Source organism: Osmerus mordax, chromosome 22, assembly GCF_038355195.1.
Source record: "Osmerus mordax isolate fOsmMor3 chromosome 22, fOsmMor3.pri, whole genome shotgun sequence".
Classification (NCBI taxonomy): domain Eukaryota; kingdom Metazoa; phylum Chordata; class Actinopteri; order Osmeriformes; family Osmeridae; genus Osmerus; species Osmerus mordax.
The window spans coordinates 10,458,333-10,471,644 of record NC_090071.1 but is presented as its reverse complement, the minus strand read 5'-3'; the positions used below and the strand labels follow the sequence as shown (position 1 = coordinate 10,471,644).

General features: G+C 43.6%; 1 protein-coding gene across 3 annotated transcripts in view; it reads right to left on the bottom strand.

Annotated features, from left to right (window-relative positions):
* st6gal2b (ST6 beta-galactosamide alpha-2,6-sialyltranferase 2b) overlaps window positions 1-12,839 on the bottom strand; it is a 29,449-nt gene extending 16,610 nt beyond the window's left edge. For 2 of the 3 annotated variants that reach the window (XM_067260664.1, XM_067260667.1), the window contains exon 1: window positions 3,226-3,371. The gene's annotated coding sequence lies outside the window, so the exon portion shown is untranslated. Of the gene's footprint in view, window positions 1-3,225; window positions 3,372-12,737 lie in introns of those variants that run through there. The other variant, XM_067260666.1, reaches the window with a different exon arrangement.
* Between the last annotated feature and the right edge of the window lie 473 nt (window positions 12,840-13,312).

Here is a 13,312-nt window from a genome sequence, read left to right as displayed (position 1 = left end):
GCTCCATTATCCCTCCTCACATGGGTAAATGGCTACTTAGAAACCCGCCCCTGCATGTAATTGCACACACTTATATGCTCCACGGATATGACTAAGCTCTTAGCATGGAAGGCAGGGTGAACTGGAGGTCGGATGGTCAAACGACGTCAGCACTGCCAAACAGCAAACATACAGGAAACAGTTAGGTTTTTTTTTAAGGAGAAAGCAAACACTATTGTCTGATGCTGTTTACATTTACATTTATTTACATTTGGCATGTTTCCTTGGTTGTGAAACTGGCACACAGAGAAAGGGCAGTATCGTGTATCCTGATAAGCAACTTATAAATGTAATGTAAACATTCAGAATCACATGAGTCCTCCTCATGGGTTAAGGTGAGACTTGCAACAACATGTGCTATATCTAATTGGTAAGACAACTTCACTGAAAGCACAAGTTATTCATTCATGCTGTTTGTTTTTGTTAAATGTAAATTAATAGTGATCAGTCAGGCTAACAAACTAAAAGCTTTAAATATTTAGGCTACATATCCAAGGACCAAAACAATCTATTATCATTTTGTTATCCTTTATAACCTTGACCATTGACCAATCTAACGAGTATTGCAGTAATATGGGAAAGATGATTATCAATGTTTTGCTGCAACAAAAATGTTCAGCTTTGCTAAACTGGATGACCTTTAGTCTCTGTTTCCTGATTGCTGTTGATACCACAGACTTCACAGACGTTAGCCAAGATTATGCGTCCAAGTAGCAGAAATAGACAGGACACAAATGGGGTGAAAAGCTTGTCACTTACTGAGTTTTGAAAGCAGGTTTGTAAGTTTTGTGTTGAATACTGGTGGCCAACTTCAGTGAGTGTGTCCTAATTCTTTCCTCAGACAAAGATAGGAATGACAATGTTTACCTCAAAATAATTTGCTTTATGCCGGTTAGGTCAAAGTTTAATAGGTAGAGCCAACTGGAGGACCAATCCAAAATGTACAGCATTGTCACAAGAACATGATTCATTTACACAGTCCGGGTTACATTATGTTTTACAACCTCTAGCAACACCTGTTTCTTCAAGTTTATGGCTATGTTTTGACTTGAAAATTAAAAATTAAATGATGTAACATTTTAGTAGACTATCCTTCTTTACTAACAAACAACAATGAGTCTCTCACTGTGTTGGCTGTTTGAAGGTATCTAAGCAACAGTCACCAATGGGGCAGACTCATTGCCTGTTCCAAGTTGACATTATCAGACAGCTCTCTCTGCTAACTAACTCTCTGGGGAGGAGAGTAACATTCTGTTCTCCTCTATGCCTGTGATGGAATGTAAGGAGATTGTAACTGAGGTCTCTTGCAAGTTGCAAGTAAAAATGTCTCTCACAGAAAGTGCTGGGTACATAGCTCCTAAATTGGATGAATAGTTAAACTGTACAAATATTTTGAGACTCATTTTTCTAGCAGACTTGGTACGTGCACAATGGGGGTCGAACGTCAGTGAACGCACACTGCCACCGAACGGAAGTGTTCATGTGTGACCGTTTGACAAGGAGGCGCTGAAGAAGGAATGACAAGAGAAGAGGGGGGGGGGGGGGGCATGGCACTCACACCTGTCCACCTGTCATCACATGTCTACCAGTCACCAACCTGAGAGGGAAACAGACAGATACCGAGACAGTTGTTCCTGGCTGGAGGTAGAGGTCTACCACCAGATACCTAAAACAGTATGTTTTCATTCTGTTTAAAAGGAGAAACAAAACACATTCTCCTTCAGGGTGTCTAGTCTAGAAGACATTTGTGTTTCCAGACCTAAGAACACTGGATGGTAAGTAAGTATGCCTTTTGCTTACCAAAACCTTGAGATATATCTAGCTAGCATCCATTCCTGCTAGGTACAGACCAAGAAAGGTCTAGACCATTGGTTGAAGGGAGTAGGAAGTAAGGTTCTCATTAGTACTTCCAGGTCACATTGACTCTCTAGATAAAGGACATTGCTGGACCAAGAGGTATAACGAACAAGCTATGGTTTAGTGCATTGTTAACCTGTATTTAAAGGCCATGAACACTATCATTATTCTTCAATGAAAACCGACTAAGGCCACTGAGAATGAGCTTGACAGCTTACAGTTTGTGCCATCCTGTGCCAGTGGAGCTCTGCACACTCGTAACCTCTTAACATCCGATTGGAGTAGGAACCTCTACAGCTCATTTGAATATGTTTCCAAATCTATGAATACTCATTAAGACCCCATTCAGAGTTACTTGACATTCTAAACTAACCATCTGTGTGAGGCACCTCTGTAATCTTTTCTTCAGTTATGTCTGGTTACTTCCTCTGGCGGATTTGTTTATTTTACACAATGTTCCTTTTGGGGATGTGATCAAGCACTCCACCTGATGAGTAAATACATAAGATCTGTCATGGCAGACAAAAACGACATCTCTTGACGTTTGAGTTCATCAACCACATCAACATGAAGTCAACTTTTAAAAATGTCTTGCCTGATTGAAACTGTGCAGGTCAAGGGAACTTACTTTCACTTAGTTTCTTTGTGGGCTTCCTTTGGTACATTTCTCACCAGCACAATTCAGCACACCTGCCTCATGCTACGCTACAAGGATTTTCATTTCTGACGGTGAAAAACTGCTTACAGACAATAACATAGCCTATAGTCATCTTTAATATCGGCCAACTAAGGTATGGTAAAATAAACAAATCATTCTGTATAGAATGTGTAGAAAACATTTGAATTTGGACCAGATATTAATCATCTCCAGCGAATAGATTAAGGTACTTGTGTTGTGCGTTCTGTCCCTGGAAAATGTACAGCATGTCAATCCGTATTGATGAGGTGGGACTGTGCCTCACACATGGCAATTATAATAATCCCCCAGAAGGAGCAATTAGACCCATGTAAAACGTGGCATTATGGCAATCTTATTGACATTTCACATTGATAAACTGACCAATTGTTCTCTTGTCTTCAAGAAAGAATGAACAATGATGATAAAGATGAATAGTCCCGTACTACAGGTTCGATGAACCTTCAAACTGCTGTCAAAGATCATAACAGTCTGCAATGCATTTTCGAATGAATAACACTGTAACAATTATCATTGCCCAGTTATCCACACTTTGAATCCATTTTGCTCATTCTCCTTTATAAATCGCCGTCTTCTTTTTGAAATTATCATTTCAAAAGATCCCAGATCAGCGGGATGCTCAAATATCTTACCTGATCAAATCCCAACTGCGTTCCCAGACAAACAGAATCTGCGCTACATGTCTTAGATTTACAACCGAGGTGTAATTCCGGAGAACACATGCTTTCGCTCCGTCTTCAATGAGGGGTAACACCAGCAGTATCCAGTAATCGCAGTTGGCCAGATACAACGCAATACAGACGACGTCGACTGTACTACTGTTAACTCGGCTCAATGTTCAGAGAACGTGAGGTAGGCGGGGCATAACTAAACGTGTAGTTACAAGATTATATTTTTTACAGAGTCAATAGTTAATCCAAAAACATATCGAAAGTAAATATATTCAGTATAGGAAATCCCTATGTAAACCTTTATTTGCACAGACAAAACCATGGCAGTGGTGAGCATCATATAAAAAGCCTATCATAATTTTAAAGTATTGTCTCCTTATTGTATGTTGCATAATCTACATTTCGCAATCGAGTTGTGTGAAACTGTTTGCGGCCCTTTGTTCACAGAACACATCATCGTACTCAGTATTGACAATGAGTCAACAGAAAGCTTTTTACCTGCCAAGTGCGAATTTGTTGTTTCTGTGAACAGACCCTTTGTGTCTATTCTCCATGCACTCAAGGTTCACCTTCCCTTGTCCTTATTCCTGGTTTCACAACAGGGCCAATCATTGGTAAAGTATGCCAGGGCACACAAACAAGAAGTGTTTTGGGTTACCCAAACCCACAAGCTGGTAATCTGATGTTGGGATCAAAGTTACTAATGACCCACACCAAACAGTCCTGGAACCAGCTCAGACCGGTATGCTGCCTACAGTGTCCACCCCCTGTCAACCCCCCATCCCCTCTGCCCTGGGGGTGAGCCGTTTATCAAGGAGCAGAGCACTGATGGAAGATGGAACAGGATATGGCTGATTCTATCCATTTTAGCGTAGCTTAGCCAGTACAACCGCATAACTGCTGTATCTGTATCTGCATGAGGCACATTACACACTCGTGGTGTACAGTACAGGACGTGTCCTCACAGACGATGTTTCAGAAACCGCTAATACAAAGGTAGCGTGTATGACAAGCCTTCTGGTTGATGTCCCGCCCTGCAAAGAGCCGTTTCCTCTGGGGGGACTAAGGGACATTCCATGTGGCGTCATCTTGGGCCCAGCCCCCTAGCTTTGTTTGGTTTAAACCCTGAAAGTGCCAACCCTCAAGCTTGGTGCCAGCCGGAACGAGGTTGTTTCCATGACAACTTTGGGGATGTAGGAAATGTGTGTGTGTGTGTGTGTTTCACAGTGGCCTGAATGTACTGGTTTTTGGTCTGGAATCTGAATGAACTGAGCTGTAATCACCAGCACTCCACACACCCTATAAGTCTGCGTGTACAGTTCTCTGCAATTTCCAATTCTGGTTTATCCAAACACTTTAGAAACTGCAACTGAAGCTGCAAATCAACACTTAATAATAATATGACGTATTTTCTCCTTCTCCTCACCATTTGGTACAATGCTCACCATTAATCGATCTGGAAAAGGGGTTTGAATGATAGTTTTTGCTACCTGAAGATCATTTGATTGTGTGTGTGTGTGTGTGTGTGATTTTAGCGTGTAATAACAAATACTTATGAATCTGGTCTTTCAAGCTCTCTCTCAGCCATGGGGAAAACCAAAACCTACCTAATGAGGAGAGGAGACAACATCACTTCAATGTAGCAAGGACAAATGGTAAGTTCACCATTGACATAAATGTTGTCCTTAGAGGAAATTGACCTTTTTGATGGGTTTGAGAATTCAATTAGTTTTCTACTTTGAGGTATAACATCATAGGCTACTGTTGCTACATAGCTACTGTGTCATACGAACAGAAATGGTAGAACAAGGTTATGATACGGTATATAAAATGATGAAGCTGATATGTGAGAAAAGAAACTTAGAACAGCGTTGCATGAAATTGTCATTTCGGAGTAGGCCTACTTTCATCTTCAAAAAAGTGTCTCATGAATAACAGAACACTGAAGACAAAAAGAGATTTAATTTCTATTGAATGATGCTCCTGGAGGAGAAAACCCATTTCCAGATGGGCTCTGTGTGAAATGAAAGTCTCTCTCCGGCAGCAGTCATGTGACAGGGCTGGGGTGTCCTCTCTCCTCGTTAGAGCAGTCATGAGGATTCAGTATTTCATAGTCCTGGCTGGAGGTGTGATGTTCACAGTCTTTGTCATGGTAGCCAACCATTCTCCCCGCCCGACTGTTTCTTCCTCCATTTAGACAGGGACGGACTGACATAAATGTTCAGCCTAGAGGAAACCTCTTATACTTCTTTAAGGGCTTTATGAATGGCTAGAGGCTATGAGTGCTTACAGGGCTCTAGAGTGCGACCAATTTGGTTGCATATGCGACCAAAATTTGTACGGGTGCGACTACAATTTTTACTAGGTCGCACCGGTGCACCTAACCTCCTCGCATCCGCTGCCTCTCCAGGAACGAAGCGTTTGTTTCTTCTTTGACGGAACTCGCACTCATGGTTGGATCATATCGTGGTCTAAACTAATCAGAGACAGAGATGGGGCGGGTCTTTGCCTCTGATTGTCTGTGGTCCAGATATTCCTGTAGGCCTACACTGCTCCGTGCTGTGTGATTGAAATTACGACCTGAGCACCAGAGAATCAGTTATGGCAGACCTGGGCATTGTACGGCCCGCGGGCCACAACCGGCCCACAGGCTGTTCCAATCCGGCCCAAAAATTTAAAATAAATAAATGTGTTGAGCGGTTGTAAATATGTAGTCCTGAAACACTTGTGATCAGGCAATTTACATATGTGCGCTTGCGCAACCTCACCGACAGGAGAGTTAGGTGGTTAGCCCTCGAAAATGAAAAAGGAAAGGTTGATACAGAATGTAGAGTTTTTAACAAGACATGGACTTCTAAGTATCTGTTTACTGAAGTCAAAGTCAAAGCTGTGTTCTTAGTTTTGGAGAACAGGTCGCTGTGTTGAAGGATTACAAATTGAATCGGCACTAAGGGACTCAAGAAAAAAACGAACGCGGACATAAGAATTTGACAGATTCAGTGGGCGCGGGCTGATGGTTTGCTAGTTAAATTGCACACTCGGATCATCACCTGTCAGCTGTCCTTTGCATATCCACCTCAGACATTCAGCCAGATTTCGATGCACTTGTTCAAGCCCACTGGATTCCTCTCACATAACAAAATGAACTGCAAAAAAGTATTGCTTTTTGTATAAAGTTGATCAATTGCATATCTTTAACATACTGCAAAACAACTTTTCAGTGTTGGTGAAGATTAACTAGAAAATGAAACACTGATGTAATGATTATTTTAGTTTTTACTGTTACTTCGATAGTCTTTTCCTAGTTGACCAACATGTAAAATATTTATATAAATATTCACAGAATATCCTTATTCTTCTGATAACCAGTAGCATGTGGCACCTTGTCAAAATTAATTGCCCACCCCTGAGTTACGGAGCTGGGCCATGGAGCTAACCCATGGAGCTAGGATGTTGATGCTAGGGAGAGTGTGGCAAGCTGGTTTAGCCAAGGCCAAAGGGCAAGAAAGCCAAATTACAGGTGTTAGCCATCTGAAGGGCATGCGACAGCAAGGGGGGGACCCGCTATAAGACTTTGAGCCATGAAATGTTAGGTGTCAGTTCAGGGAAGCACTTTTAAACAGTAGCACTTTCTATTTTCAAATGTTTTATTTTGCTTGCAATGTTTTAGTTTGGCAGCTCAGTGAAGCACTTAAAATATTTTTATATACAGTTTAATTGTGCGTCAAATAAAACCAATATTTACCTACACCTTATTCTTGTTTAAGGTAATTTACATAATATATATGAATGTATATTTACATTTACATTTAGTCATTTAGCAGACGCTCTTATCCAGAGCGACTTACAGTAAATACAGGGACATTCCCCCGAGGCAAGCAGGGTGAAGTGCCTCGCCCAAGGACACAACGTCAGTTGGCATGACCGGGAATTCAACTGGCAACCTTCGGATTACTAGCCCGATTCCTTCACTGCTCAGCCACCTGACTCCCTAGCGTGATAAAAAGGTGACCTTGAAATTGTGGCGACGCAAGGAAAAATTTGGGTGCACCTAAATTTTGTGCTGGTGCACCTAAATAAAAAAGTTAGGCGCACCAGTGCAACCAAGGGAAAAAGTTAGTCTGGAGCCCTGGCTTATCATAATGTTTCAAATGTACCTGTCCATCATGATGGATGGATGTGAGGATAATCATAGAATAGAGCACAATAGAATGAGCCCTTTGTTATTTGTACAGAAAGGTTGAAGTACAATGACGCATTATTTCCGCAGGAAACCTGCTATCTGCCATCTGCCACAGGAAGGTATCAGATGGTTCATCAGTGTTTACCATCAAGGTTTACTTTGAGACTATTTGTGACTGGCGCCTGACTGGTACTAATACGAGATATTTACCTACTGTAGTCAGGAAATCAATGTACCTACACAATACAAGTTATGTGAGGGAGCACTGTGGTGTCAAACGGCAAAATATGTGAGCCCTTTCTGATCCAACAATAATATTATTAAATACACTATATTATAGCTCTGTAGTTCAGTGGATTCAATATGTAAAGCCTAACAGAATAACAGGCAGAGGAACCGGAATCCTAATATTGTTCAGCTGAACACAGCAGACCTCATTACTATACATCTCCAAGTTTCAGAGAGGAAATTCAAAAGAGGGATTTATAAAGCCGGGGGAGGCTGAGGAGGGGCGAGTGAAGAAGAGAGAGGGAGAGGAAAACATGGCATTAATTTTCCGCCGTGCACACTTGGATTCGCCGAGTTCTTCAACACTTCTAATCAAAAATGCACGACGGAAAGCCGTCAACGAGCTTCACACTGTGGAAGTTGCAAATGGGGTTTCTGGCCTGGTTTCAGCTCCAATCCTACTGTCAGCTTGACACAGAATCAAGACACCATCACTGTTTACTAATACGATCCAGACGATTGAGCAGTTTTTATCTGATTGATGTAGCATGGCCCTTCCAGAGGGAAATGTTAAATTAGTGTCAGGTCTACAAACAAGTTGTGTTTTTGCATTTAGGGCCGCATGGGAATGAAAAATCCCCCCCCCTCTCCTCTCCTCACCCACACACACACACCTCCTTCTTGCTCGCACATTTATAGCAATCATGGACGTGAGGGTGAAAAATCTCTCCTGCACAACCTTGAGGCTTCCGATTCAGTCTCGCTTTGCTGTGGGAGGCGGTAAATGGCGGTGTTCGACTTAGGCCCACTCAGCCCAATTACCTCTGAGCGCTATTCATCTGTCCCTCCAGGGAAGCTGTCGTCCCCAAAACCGGTCGGAACTGGGTTCGGCGACTAGGCACTGCGACTCTGCACAACTCTGTTTTCTCAACCCTAAAAGCTTTCAAGCTCTCCAGGCAACTCTATTATGCTGGCAGGTGGGTGGGAGGTGTGCTGGCCATCCTCTGTACTTCCTCCAGATGTATTTTGAGCTCCACTATTATGCTAATGTCTCTCTGAGTGGCAGTCGTTGCTGTTTAGCAGCAAGCCAGCTGACATTTCATGTCTCTGGAAGACTTCTGTGAGAGGCTTGAAAGGGATAATGTTCGACGTGTTGTCGCCGGCATTTGTCATATGGCAGCATTGAGGTTGGGGTGACTGGTGGGTCACTTCACCAGCACCACTGACGGGCTTCAGTTTAATCTTGTTCTCTTCTCCCACACGCGCACACACACACTTTGCACGTGAGCTGGGCTGCACATTCTCCTCTCCTTCGGTCCAGTGTTGGATAATTGATGTTCTAGACATATGTTGGCCTTGTTTCACTGTAAAAATGCAATTGGCCTACTATCATAAACCCAGGGAGCCCATGCTGTCTGGTCTGTGAAAAAGTTTCTGCACACAATTTTCTAAGTGTCTCTCAGTCTCTGCTCTTGATGCATTCTATCCATTATGCCCTACCTAGACACAGCTGTATCCTTATCTGAAATGAAATCGCTTATGTCTTCCGATCCTTCCTGACTACAGTCTAGCCTAATCTATTTTGCTGGAAGGTAGACACCGGCGTGTCAGACCCGCTCCATTACTCAAGTACTCTGCCCACGTCTCTCACAGGACAAATTATACATCTCTTAACCTGGACCTTTGGAATGCATTCCCAGTGTTATCTGACGTGAGAATATTCAAGTCAAGGCTGTACTCATAATATATATTGGGGGGGACACATCTCCCCCAATATTCAAATCTGGTCAAAATGTCTGTCCCCCCCCCCCCAATATATTGATATCAAAATATAAATACAAATATAAATGTGCTACGCTACGACAGGCTACCACGCAGGCTGTCCGAAATTATCATAAGAGATTGAATTTGTCCCCCCCAATGTTGACTCCATGGCTACTGCCTTGATTCAAGTTCACACACAGTGTTTTCGGACACAGTGATCGCAACCAGAAACCCTTTACGTTAACCCATTACTTCATGTAAATACTTCATGTACTGTAAATCCAGTTCTTTTTATTACAGGGGAGGACGAGTTGGTTCCAAACTCCAAACATGTCATTGTGACTTACTGCCCCAAAGTTCACATTACAACTGATTCATGACCTTCTTTAGGTTTCAACAGATATGGATTGATCCATTAGAGTGGAACCTCCCGGAAGTCGGAATGGAGATCCCCCAGAAGGCCCTGAAGAGAGAGGGTGTGTAAGTTCGATTTCCTCCCATCACCTATGGTGTTCTGTGCCATGCATGAGAGCACAATGTTCACCACTCATTACTCATCAGCAGTGCAGATTGGATGGTGACCAAATGACGACTCTGGCACATATCACGGGCAGTTCTTGTCTGACAAATAGACAAATAGACAGCATGTCAGATCATTGGTATGGAGTCAAAACACCAGACTGACAAATATCATCTGCCAACCACAAATGAAAGTACTGCATTCACCACCACGAGTATCGTGTAGTAAAATGCCCCTCATTGATTTACAGTCTTCGGGCAAAAAACTGTGGTGGGCTGGAGAGAGGGGGAGAGAGAGAGAGAGAGATAGAAAGAGAGAGAGATAGAAAGAGAGAGAGAGAGGTAGAAAGAGAGAGAGAGAGAGAAGAGAGAGAGAGAGAGAGAGAGAGAGAGAGAGAGAGAGAGAGAGAGAGAGAGAGAGAGAGAGAGAGAGAGAGAGAGAGAGAGAGAGAGAGAGAGAAAGAGTGAGAGGGAAAGAGAGAGAGATAGAAAAAGAGATGGAGAGAGAGCGAGAGATGGAGAGAGACAACTTCCCCCCCCCATCTCTTCATATTATCGAGTGATACAGAGATCCTCTGCCTCGTCAAGCCAAATGGGTGAAAGTCACCAAACAGGAACAACAGACGTGTCTTTAATCACCACAAGGAACCTTACTCTTTCTCTCAGTGAAATGGACAAGGGTAATTAATCTTTGGGAAAAAGTACAGTAATTACTTGACCATAATGATATCCATGCTCAGTTGACCTTTTAGATTGAGTTTCAGATACAACAGTAGATAGTAAACATAGAAGATAAAAGACCCTGGATGCTTTCCTTTTTCCCCCCCCCAAGACCTTTTACTTTCTTGTCACAAAATGGCACCCACTCCACATACATTGTATACAGCAATAGATGTCAGCCATCCTTCAATCTTGTTTGAAGAATGACATTTGAAAACACTGTGTATCTGCATCGCCTGCTTGGATCAGTTGGGTAGATGTGGGATGGTCACAGCAACAAAAAGAAAATCTGTCACATCCTGATTTAGCTTCTGAATTCAATATACTGAGCAATTCAACCCCCCCATTTAAAACAAAAGATATACATTTCCAAGGCCAATCCAGCACTCTCCTCTGAAGAGGAGAAAACGTTTGTCCCAGAGGATGGGGCAGACATTGAGGGATCAGGCAATCAGGGGAAGGGTTAGGTGTAGGTAGATTGTCCCCTCAGGTGGTGCTGGGTAATTGTCGAGCGAGAGAGTGATGGAGGGAGGTCGCCTTGGCTGGAGGTGAAACGAGGCAATAAGGAGCAGGGAGGACGGCTGTTTCGACAAAAAGCCTCTAACTACGGAGTGAGAGGGGAAGAGAAGCGGCTCGCGCAGAGCAATAGAGCAGAGAGAATCCTTTAACCCTCGGATGCCTGCCCTGTGCCCATGCTGAAATTTGCATGAGAGTTGGCGAATAGGTTGCACCGTAGCTAGACGAGAACGTGGGCTGTTTGAAGAGCGATGTCGTGTTTCTGTTTGGTTTGGTGAGGGCTGGAGGAACAGGCTCCAGTGTGACGGCTCCAGGCTCGTGTCAGGGTGTGAGCCATGTGCTCTGGGTCCACTCTGCCTTTAAGGTTCTCTCATCAGGATGTACTTCCTGGTAATGATTGTTGAGTCATCGGGAAACTGTCTGGCCTTGCAGACAATTAGGAAAAGGAAAGACTAGTGCAGTTTTATCTCCATTCCATAGGCGTAAGCTGTGCAGCCAGTCAACTACTACAGACTAAGTGGTCTGCTCCAAGGGGGGGCATTGACGGGCACTGCCCTCCAAATGGAATTACGTGCCCCCCCCCCCCCCCCCCCTCGTATTATTTTAGCTATACAAGTTTCCATAAGAGAGCTATATACAAAATGCCCCCTTGTGGAAACCAAATGCCCGCCCATCTGATTCGTTGTGCAGCTGAGCCTGAACGGTGCACTATAACAGACACACGTGGTTAAGTTCTGAGTCATACCTAAACTGGGGCTGCAATCCAAACCCTCAAATTCTTTGTTGGACTCAGATCTCAGGGCTTGCCAGTTTTTGTGCTGTGACATGAAATCCCCCCCAGCTGATTTTGAAGCCCACGTAGGATTTGGGTCGGAAAAAGTATGTGCTGAAGTCGCACAGTCAATGTTGTCAACTCTTTGTAGAATTCTACATGTAAGCAAAACTAGACCCAACCGTGGACACTCTCCAGTTAATGAGCCTCCTCTCCCAACTCTAGAAATCTGTCCCTTTAGGCAGTCTTTTTATTCTCTGTAACCCCCCTCTGTTGTTCTACACACACTGAGTGCGTTCCTACAGCACAGTACAGTATGCTGGCTCGATAAGACCATCAATCTCATTAAACATGCGCTGTAAATCAAGATACACTGCTCCAAAAAACAACCTGCCACTCATTTGTCAGCCAATTACCCCCGCCATTCAGAGTACGCTCGTTGTGATGTGTGACATTTTGTGTCAGTGTGTGTGTGTGTGTGTGGGGGGGGGCTGACAAGATTCTGTCTAGCATCTCTGTAAATGCACGCTCCAATGACCCATCGTGAGCCGTCGCAAACTCTCGATGCTGCATCAAAAAACAACCCCATCAGTCCTGTGGTCTGTCTGATCACTGCACAACCCCCTACACACACACACACGCACACGCACACACACAGTGGCTATACAGATCCCTCACCCACACAGCTATGTGAAGAAAATGTGGCCCTGAGGAGGCCACAATAGATTATATTAGATAGTGTATTTTGGTTCTAAGATACTGTTTACTCACCAAGACAGGCTCACGAAGCAATAAAACATTTAGAGACTCTTCATCACATCTCATCTGAACGCTTCATTCCAATAAATAAACCATCTGAAGGACCACATAAAACAAACAAACAAACGGCAGTGTGCGCACGAGGTCTTTTTAATAGCCGCTGACATCAAAATGTCTTGGCGGATGAAAACTAACACGACTGATAAAAGACCTTGCGAGAGCCAATTCAGGCCTGACATGGAGAGATACGTTTTAGGATCACGATAATGTGTGGCATGTTTGGGCACGCTGTGGGGCATGCTGGGTAATTAGGGCTTGGTGAACTTCCCTCAGCTCTGATAGATGGCGGCTCAACTCGTGAGACTTTGCCAGAGGGAAAGATCTAACTTGCTCGGACACGCTTATTGATGACGTCCAAAAATGTTGTTACCAAGGCCGTATATAACGCATGCAAGACATCAACACCAACCGTCTCCCTGGACAAAATAAGATGAATTGACGGTGCTTACCAGACCCAAATGCACAGAGGTTGGATGTTGTGGTCGTGACTGCAAGGTTCATTGGCATTCCACAACAGGCATCTCTCT